Here is a 10,351-nt window from a genome sequence, read left to right as displayed (position 1 = left end):
TGCCAAGTTGCATCCAGTCCACCGCTGGAGAAATCCCTAGTCAAATCCTCAGGACTCTGGAGAAGTCCGAGAGGAAAATGGCTTGTCCTGGACTCAAGAGTCAGAGCCAGCCAGTCTCTTCTCTGATCTCTCTCATGAGTTGCGCTCCCGGTTCAAATTCCGTCCTCAACCGGTAACCCTCTTACTACCAGCATTTCTCTTCCATTTGCATTCATAATGAAACCTCTACCTCACCTGAATTTGTCTCTTTCATCTATTTTAAGAGCCACATTGAACTTAAAAGAAAGGAGACAACTGCAAATGCAAATTCAAAACCCTCCTTTGATGGAGGATTTCTGAAAATCCCAAACAGAGTTGGTTGGGTCTAAAAATATATCGGCACAAACTTAAAAATATGCAGAATTCAATGTAATTACAATCACAGTTAAAATGTGATAAGGCTGTTTTATATCTATCCACTTGTATATCTGTACCTCTTATATAATTGCATAAACACACAATATACAAAAGAGAAGAAAAATGGAGATAAGATTTACGTGGTTTGACCTTAAGGCCTCGTCCATTGCAAGATTGACAACATGTTTGATCCAAAGATTTTACATACGTGACCCTTTCTCCATCAAAAATCCTACTAGAATTTCATCGACCTTCAATCATAGTAATTGTGCAATCATTCGTAGAACACACTTCTCCTCTAGCTATTAAAGATTCTTGCCCACTTTGAGTCCGGAAAACAAATGCTGGTTTTTTAGGAGAAGGAAGACTTGTTTCATTGCCTAACATGAACACAACTTCAAGCATGGTTGGCCGATCAGCTGGGTGTTCTTGAATGCATAGAAGTCCAATCTGAATGCATCTCAAAAATTCTTGACAAGGGTATGAATGTTCCAACAATGAATAATCAACTATGTGCAAGCCTTTTCCTTCCCTCCATAGCTTCCAAACCTGAAACATAATTGAGGAAATCATTTACTACTATAGTAGTGAATCCAATAGGAAATTAATCTTAAGAAAGATATGTCTATCAACTTACGTTCCCTATCAAATTCAGAGAAGGGCTTTCTTTGTCATACTCGGTGTTTTTCTTACCACTTATGATCTCTAATATTAAGACACCATAGCTGAAGACATCAGATTTTACAGAATATAGACCATCCATTGCATATTCCGGAGACATATAGCCACTACAAATAGATAAAAAGAAACAATTTATTGGTGGTTTGTGACCTTTTAATGTTTCCAAGCAGGGAGATGGTGTTGGAGTTAAGTAACTTACTATGTTCCAACCACTTGCTTTGTAATGGCTTCAATTTGATGTTCCTTGAACAATTTAGCCAACCCAAAGTCTGAAATTTTTGGCTCCATTGAAGCATCTAATAGAATATTGCTTGCTTTCAAATCCCTATGAATGATTTTTAATCTTGAATCTTGATGTAGATATAAAACTCCTCGAGCTACCCCAAAAATAATTTCAAAACGTTTTTTCCAGTCCAATGGTTGCTTCCTTGACTTTTCTATAGTCAATTTGAGTTTTGGAGATCCTTAGATTACAGGAACTATGGAAAGAAGTACAAATTAAAGATGGGTGAAAGCAAATAGAAGGAGAGCCATACCAAAGATGAAGTAGTCCAAGCTTTTGTTTGGTAAATATTCATAGATTAGCATCTTATCTTCTTTATGAATGCAACAACCAAAAAGCCTGACAAGGTTTCTGTGCTGGAGTTTTGATATCAACTGTACTTCATTCATGAATTCTTTTATCCCCTGTCCTGACTTTTTAGATAATCTTTTCACTGCTATTTCTTGTCCATTTGATAGTTGACCCTGAAAGTACATTTCTAGACTTATTTCACAGACGCATATATCACACTACAGTACTAAAATTGTGACTTGCCAAATATTCACATAAAATTTTATGAAGGAGTTGACAATTTTACTTTTCATGGGATACTACCTTATACACTGAGCCAAAACCACCTTCTCCAAGTTTGTTGGAAAAATTGTCAGTTGCTTCAACTATTGTGTCTATATCGAAGAAAGGTAAATGTGGATCACTTCCAGATCTGTCAAGCTCCTTTTCCCTTGGATGATCATCTGGGAGAGTACTAGAACTACAGATAAACATTTCATGTTGCCCATTTTGTGCTGTATGTAGAACGAAAACGGATAATTAGAGATGAGATTTACTAGCATTGTTGTCCATTTTGGGTTAGTCGATGTCCTAATGCTAAGTTTTTCCTTGGCTATTTTTTTATTAATAAAATGAATTGCTTATAAAGGGAAAAAAAAAAGGGAAAAAAAAAAAAGAAGAAGAAGCTGAACATGTGTAAACTAGGTCTCAGTTTTAAACTAATTAGAATTGGATGTAATAATCTTTTATATCCATTCTTTCACTTTCTTGGCAACCAAATCCAGGAAATAGTTTCTAAACTTTTTGTCATCAAGCATTTTGAATTCATAAATTGTAGTTTGACGATTATTAAAGCGAAAAATAACAAGGAAATAGGAAACTATCTGAAAGCAATTTAATTATTTGCTTACATAATCTCTTCTGCCTCCTCACCAAGCAGTATGAGAAAAGAACAACAGAGGAAACTGCTGTCGCTACGGACAGTATCATAATTACCAATATCCCTTTCCTTGCAAGAAGGTCCTTGCGCTTATTTTCATATTGAGCTGAAAGGGGAAGACGACAAAAAGAAACACTGCAACTATTAATATGATAATCAACCAGTCATCTAGAGTTAGCAGAAGAGCAGATTTAAACAAATAATCAACAAAATGAATAGAAAAAAAGAACCCGAATTTCTAATGAGAGTTTGCTTGAAGATACCTAACTCAATTGCATCCACACGCACATATATACTCTGTCCACCTTCCGTAAATACTCTTGTATCTAGCAAATCGCCATACCATGTCAAACATCCACTTCCTTCTGTCGTACCTAGACTTGCATATGCAGTGCATGAACAATTCCTCAAGCACTCATTTTTACAAGCTTTCATATCCAAATTTGCCGATACACGGGCAACTGAAGTATCCGGAGCCTTCACATTTGCCACCTCTACGAATCCTTCACCGTTTCTGCAGGGTGCCGTCTGATTCTTCCTAACGCACCCGACTGACCCATCTTTCCGATACCATTGTTGAGGTGATTTGGGCTGGTACCCGGGAAGACAAGTGCAGTTGATTTCACCATTGTACCGAACACAGTTACCATACGCTCCACATAATCCATAGATGTCACACTGTTCCCTGGGCGCATAAAAGAACTCTTTCCATTGAACTTAGTCATCATGCCATTTCAACCGTTGGAAAAGGCCGGACTCATTCACCACTATTCTTGTCAAGACTGAGCCATATACATCGTTCCACGACACGGAAATCTCGTTCTCATTGTTCACAATGGTGTAGTTGAAGATAAATGAATATCTCTGCATCGCAGGTACTCCAGACCATCTAACGCCATTCCAATAACCAGCCCTCCACTTTGGAACATGACCCTCGTATAAGAACAATTGCGGATAACCTTCAGGGTTGAACCTATACGAGAAATTGCCAGTACCAGGATCATCTGAAGATTTCCAGGATGTTAGGAACCAGTTCAGACCTTTTCTTCTGTCTAGCCCGAGTTTTGAGTTGGGAAGCAAATTATTTGTCGGGTGTTCAAAGCTCTGCCATATGGCACTTCCGCTGCGAAACAATACAAGATTTCCCGAATCTAAGAGTTGAGCTACACAATTGTTTGTTGGCAAAGCCGAAGCGTTTGTGAACCATAGGGGAGTCGTTTGGTTTCTGCTGTGAAGGGCAAGGTTTCCGTGACTGGTGATTGAGAGGACACCAGATGTATCATTAATGGGGGAATCCCGATTTGCGACCCAAACAACTGTTTTTTCGGAAATTTTGTTGTACCAAATTCCAAGATAACGGTAGCTCGATTTACCTGGACTGAAAAAACCAAGTGCAAAGGTCTGCCCTGTAGAAACTATAACGTCTCCATCTACAATGGGTTGGTTAATGGTTATGGTGTCTAGTGAAGTGCAAAATTGATGCATAAAGACAATCAGCGATATAATGGGAAGCGTTTTCACATGATTCATAATTTGTATCTTGCTGGAAATACTTCTTGAATAGTGATAGAAATGAGGATGTTCCCAAGAATTATTGGAAAATATAGCAAATTGGAAGTTTAAAATTGATAATTAACAAAATCAAAGCATATGATTAAAATTGATACACGTAGCACAAATTTAGAAAATTATCTTGCAATTTGGCATAAATAATGTAAAAAAACTAACTACACTTTTGCTGATAGTTCCACGGATTAAGACAACCGCATGGTTATGTTTGATAGAGCATAGTGCAAGATAATATAATTAATTATATAATGCAATCAAAGTTTTAATGTAATATAATTGTCATTACATTCCTGTGTTGGGTTGCAAAATAAAAATATAAGTAATATAGTATAATGATAATTTTTAATTAATATTTAATTTATTTATAGTGTTAATAATTAGTGTTAATGGTTGAAATGATTGGTAGTTGAGTGGTAGTGGTGATGGTGATGGCGACAACGATAGTTAGATGGTGGTTGTGGCAAGATGGGATAGTAGTGATGGTAGTGACTAAGTGGTAGTAGAAGTCATAGTAGCTAAGTGGCAATAATGGTGGTAGCGGTGATAGCCATGGTGGTAACAAAATAGTGGTGGTGGAAACAAAATGGTTGTAGTGGTAGTGGTGGTTGTGGCGGTGGTGATGGTCGCAATGATGGGCGTGTAGTGGTAACGGTGGTGGTAGTATTGACAATAAAGAAAAAAAAATCAAAACAAGTAATCATGATTACATGCAATTTTATATGTAATAATCATTATGTTACTTTAAGCATAATTAATTATATTATGTAATTATCATTCTATTATGTTAAATTTTTTTATACCAAATAACGTAATAAAAAATGCAATATAATCATAATTATATTATAACTTTGATTATACCATACCAAACATGATAGTGCAATTACAGTAGATAGGATTTACCTATACATAAGGCAAGAGACATGGAAGACCAGACACCAGTGCTTACTCTTAAATATGGATTATTTTCACCACTTGTCCCTTAATTTGCTGATTGTATCAATGATGTCCAACTTTAATTTGTATAATAAATTTTTTTTTGCCTCAGAATATAAAGTTTAATTAATAAAAAGAAGGGGTTATACAATAATAGGCCCATCAAAAGTAGTCCAATCTACAAAGCAACAAAGAGACTTAAAAGATAAGAGCCGAAGCCCCATTAGATAACTAAACCCTAATTAATCTATTAAGGTAACCCAAATGAAAATAGGTTGAACCACAAATTGAATGTTGCAACACCGTTTGGGGAAGAAACAATGATCAAGTGGATCATAGGGGCAAAGCCCTTCCAAATCGAGGATAACAAAACAATGACGATTCCTGAGGAAGTCCTAGCAAAACCATTACCTAATCGATAAACCCACAAACGGCAAGATCAAGCAATGCAAAAGAAAAGACATGAAGCAACAAAGAGAAGAAGATCGTGTAACCCAGATCACCATTGCAGGTAAGGTCAACAGCTCATGGAGGATGATGAGGCAGAGCTCAAAATGGCAATGAAAGCCTTGAGGGTTGGCTATGAAGGCGAACCCGACTAAGGACCCTTGAGATGTCATTATTCTAAAAATGTGTTCCTCTCCTAGCGCAAAAATATCACACATATAAAACAATCTCTTGCATTCAAGAAATCCAACCAAAGAAGCAAAACCCAACATACTAGACTAACAAGACGTCCTTGCTGATTAATAATGGTCTACTGCCAAAAACTCCACTCAAAACCTTATTTATAAACAAAAACCCATCCGGAGGAGGAGAGGACACAACCTACGTATTGGGCAGGGATGGAGGTTCTCTTGGCCCAAAGGGGGTAGAGGGAATCACTGAACAGCAATCACATAGAGGACGGCCTCCTCAGATGAAAAAAGACGAAAGAGAAAAAAATGCAAAGAAAAAACAATTAATTTTTGTAATAAAGATACCTTAATTTCAATTTTAGTGTATTAAAATCCTTGTAACTTACTATATCAATATATAGGTTAACTAATGACTAAATTTCACTTGTTGTCTCTGAACTTAAATGAGTGTATCATAGTTATTCCTGAACTTCGTTTTGCATCATAAAAATTTATACTTTAATTTATTTGTTAAAAAAATTTTATAAAAGTATTTACAGTAAATCATAAATTATGATTATATAAATTTTCTTTCAAACTTTTATAGGTAATTTAAAATTTTAAAAATTTATTTATTTTTGACTTATTTTGAAATAAAAATCGTACTTTCAAAAATGGTATAATATTTTTATAAATAATTATAATTGATCAATTATTTAATTTTTTATTAAAAGTTATATAATTAATATTATTATTTTAAATAAAAATTAATGATATTATTTTTACTTGTATTACTTTTTAATTCAATTTTAGGTTGATGTCTAAATAATTCACATCTAATTTATCTTAATTCTTTGATTTTATTTTAATGGAAGAAAATTGATAATATACTATTTTACTTTATTTTAGTGATATTCACACTCTAATTAAATATGGATGAATAATTTTCATGAAGATAATTTTGTCAAATTCCTACTGTACATGTGACCAATGGAACAGTAAACTTAGTGCTTGAAATCTGAAAATTGTGAATAACTAACACTAAGCTTTGAAATGGAATTGGCAACCAATGCCAATAACTTTAAAATGCAAAATATGGTATGTTGGGGATATTAAAACTAATATACCTATTGTCAATACAAAAGTCAACATTTTAGTTGACTAATGAAATAAATAGTAACCTTACATATAAAGTACAAATATTCAAGAAATGACTTTGTAATATGCCCTAGTAGGTCTAATGATATTGGTTTGGATAGGTTGGCATGCCAATAGGGTTCTGATAGCAGTACTGCGTATGATGTATGGCTTCATTGCCATTCTGTGATGATAGCCTATGGCTATACTGATTATGATGTTATACTTGACTTTATGCCTTATTGCTTTTATGGCTTATTAGCCATTCTGTTTGCACACCGGGAGACACATTGTGACTGATGGTGTGACGGCCCGAGATACCTGATACCAGTGCTAGTTTACCCGTTTATCCAGTCCGGTCAATTTGTATAGGTTACTTGGGCATGGAAAAGTATAATTGTAATCGAACTGATTATTAAAGAAAATAAGGAAATTAAATATCATGATAAAGATCAAGAATGATTACAATAAAATAAAGAAGCTCAAAATCATGAAGAAAACAATTAACAAAATGCATGAAGAAGTTAATATCATAAAATATAATTAGCCTTCGACTAAACAAGAAGTTAGTAATTATTCATTTCTTATAAACACAATAACTAGGAAATTATCATTTTTATTTGCATATTATATTTTCTTGTATTATTGGCACCACTAAACTTTATGCTTAGCGCGTCGCTTTTGCAACACGTAGGTACTGAAGATTTGGACAAAGAGCCCAATAGATCACAGACTGGGTAAGGCCGTTCACAGTTCTGTATAGTGTCTGTGTCACCTCACAGACTATAGTGCATTGGTAGGACACTAGGTCCCATTTTGTATTTTGTGATTTTTGTAAGTTTTGTAATTAAACTCTTATTTTATCATATATATTTGAAACCTATGTAATATAATTTTGTATTAATATAAGTATTTGTAACTTTGTGATTATAAATACCATGTGAGAATTTATTTATGATTTGAGCATGATGATGATGTGAAATGAATGAATGACAAATGGAGAAATTGTTAAGAAATTGTTGTAAATTGATGTGATACAAATGGAGTTTGAGAATGATTGGAAATTATTGGAAGTGTTTTCTACAGGTTCTGAAAAACTGTTTTCTCCATTTTTAATCGGCACTCTGCCAGATTTTTTATAAAATTTTCGGAGCCACAAATTAATTTATAATTTCAATAAATGATCTAAATGAGATCAATTTCATAAATTTCACTTAATAACTATAATAAATAAATTAAGAACTGATAAATATCAATGAGATAAGTTTTAGTGTTCCGGTACACTGTGTGGTATATCTTGCTCGGCTACACTATAGACAGGTAAGGGGTGTCTCATGTGCACAATACTTTTTATATTTACTGCTTTTACTAGAAAATTTATTTGGAGAAATAAGTTATGAATAATTTTTTATTGTTTTGGCTTTGGGAATTTTATTTGGAAATTATTGTGTTGCCTACTTTGTAATGAAAATTTTGAGATAAAATGCGAATTATGGTTTGTATGAAATATTTAAATATTGTGATTTGAAATTGTTTTTGATTCACACTTGGCATGGCAATATCACTATGTTCCTCCTCCATTTATGGGGTGAGTATGACTATATTCCTCCCTCTTTGACTTACCTGTCTGAGGTGAGTATGGATGAATACTCATTATCTAGCTAGCTACCTCCCTCATTGATTTCAATTAGTGGGGTGAGTATGCCTTGTCGTGGTGTACAACACGGCATGTTTAGAAAATTTTGTGTCATGACCTAAGTTGTGTTATTGAGTAGCAACACTGTGTTTATTAACTTGTTTGATCAAATTTGTGTTATATGAGCTTTGAAAATTATGATATGAAATTGTGAATTATTTGAATTGTGAATTGTCAATAAATGTTTTATATACCGCATTTTAAATTTTTATTGTGCACCACTGAGTAAATTTTACTCAGCGATAGCTTTTTCATTACTGTCGCAGGTTGACAGACAGATAAAGTAGCAGAGTAGGCTGCTTGTGACTTCGCTTTGGGATTTTGTCAGGTATATTGACTATACCACTTCCTTGTAAATATTATTGTAATGTATGTATGTATTGTACTTGGTCTTGAGCAGTTGTAAAATAATGTTGTAAATTATTTTGGCCTATAAAAATGTTGTCCTAAAATTTTCTTATCTCAGCTTTGAAATACTTAGTCATTTTGCATTCTATTTTTGAAACTACTGAAAATGATGTTGAATTGAGTTTGACTTATATTGAGAAAATTGATTTGTGTTGAGCCATATTGGAGTTTGGGACTGAAACAAATATATTGGAAGTGTTTTCTACAGGTTTTTAAAAAACTATTTTGCTCAAAATACAGACGGCACTCTGCTGAAATTTTTATAAAATTTGTGGCTATTTCAGACCTAATGGGTGATTTAACTTTCATTAAAAAGTTTTTAACACCTGTCAAAAGTGCTCACCACTTTAAAAAGAAGTAAGAAATTGTTTAAAATCCCTTGTAGTGTATTTAATGGGTTATCAGTAGGCAAAGTTTGGTAATTCATTATGTATACTACGGAATCATGTTATGCCTTATGGAAGGGTAAGGTGTGACATGTTTTAGTGGTACCAGAGCAAGTTTTTAAATTCTGTTTTGACCTGTAGTTTGAATATTTTTCCTTCATAGTACAACTGCTCAATGTCATAGTTTGATACATACAGTACATTACATTATAAATATGAGCTAATGGAGGGCAATCTCCTTGTGTTAGTGGTTCAGGAGATACACTACCCTCTAATTGACTATGGCAGAAGGGGATCATTCAGTCGATCAATCAGTAGAGGCTAAGGTATAAGGAGAAGCCCCAGCCCTTCAAAATGTGAGTGGATCAGCTGTACCAGCCCCCTCAATACCGCAGTTTCCTGCTCAATTTGCTCAGCAGATGGCTGTGATATTCCAACAGATGGCTGGTAACATGCCCACTTAAGCCCCACTGTAGATATCAGTAGTACAACCACAACCTTCAGCTAGGCAGTACGATAAGCTGATTAAGTATGGGGCTACTGAGTTGAAGGGGACAGTGGATCTGCTAGAGGCAAAACAATGGTTGGAAAGGAAGGAAAGAGTTTTTAGGAAGCTGCACTACACCAATGCTGAAGTTTGAATACTCAGTCTCACTTCTACAGGGGGATGCATATGACTGGTGGAAAACCATTCCTCACAGTTTGTTGGAACCCCCAGTGCTGACATGGGACGATTTTCTCAGAGAGTTCAGACAGAAATATATCCCAGATGCCTATGTGGACCAGAAGCTACAGGAGTTCTTAAGCCTGAAGCAAGGGGACAGAACAGTGGCAGAATATGAGAGAAACTTCTCTCGATTGAGTCATTATGCAGGAAGCCTGCTTACCACTCCTAGAGACAGATGTAAACGTTTTGAGGCCAGGTTAAGGCCTAATCTGAGAATGCAAGTTGTGGGCTTCTGATATCAGAATTTCTCTGAGTTGATCTCACATGCCCTAGCACTGGATAGGATAGAACTAGAAGGGGCCATTAAG

At 34.8% G+C, this 10,351-nt stretch overlaps 1 pseudogene; it reads right to left on the bottom strand.

Annotated features, from left to right (window-relative positions):
• Positions 1–262: 262 nt before the first annotated feature.
• LOC131170688 (G-type lectin S-receptor-like serine/threonine-protein kinase RKS1) lies at positions 263–4,194 on the bottom strand (annotated as a pseudogene).
• Between the last annotated feature and the right edge of the window lie 6,157 nt (positions 4,195–10,351).

The sequence above is a fragment of the Hevea brasiliensis genome, chromosome 11, assembly GCF_030052815.1.
Source record: "Hevea brasiliensis isolate MT/VB/25A 57/8 chromosome 11, ASM3005281v1, whole genome shotgun sequence".
NCBI lineage: Eukaryota > Viridiplantae > Streptophyta > Magnoliopsida > Malpighiales > Euphorbiaceae > Hevea > Hevea brasiliensis.
This window is presented reverse-complemented; position numbering and strand designations above follow the sequence as displayed.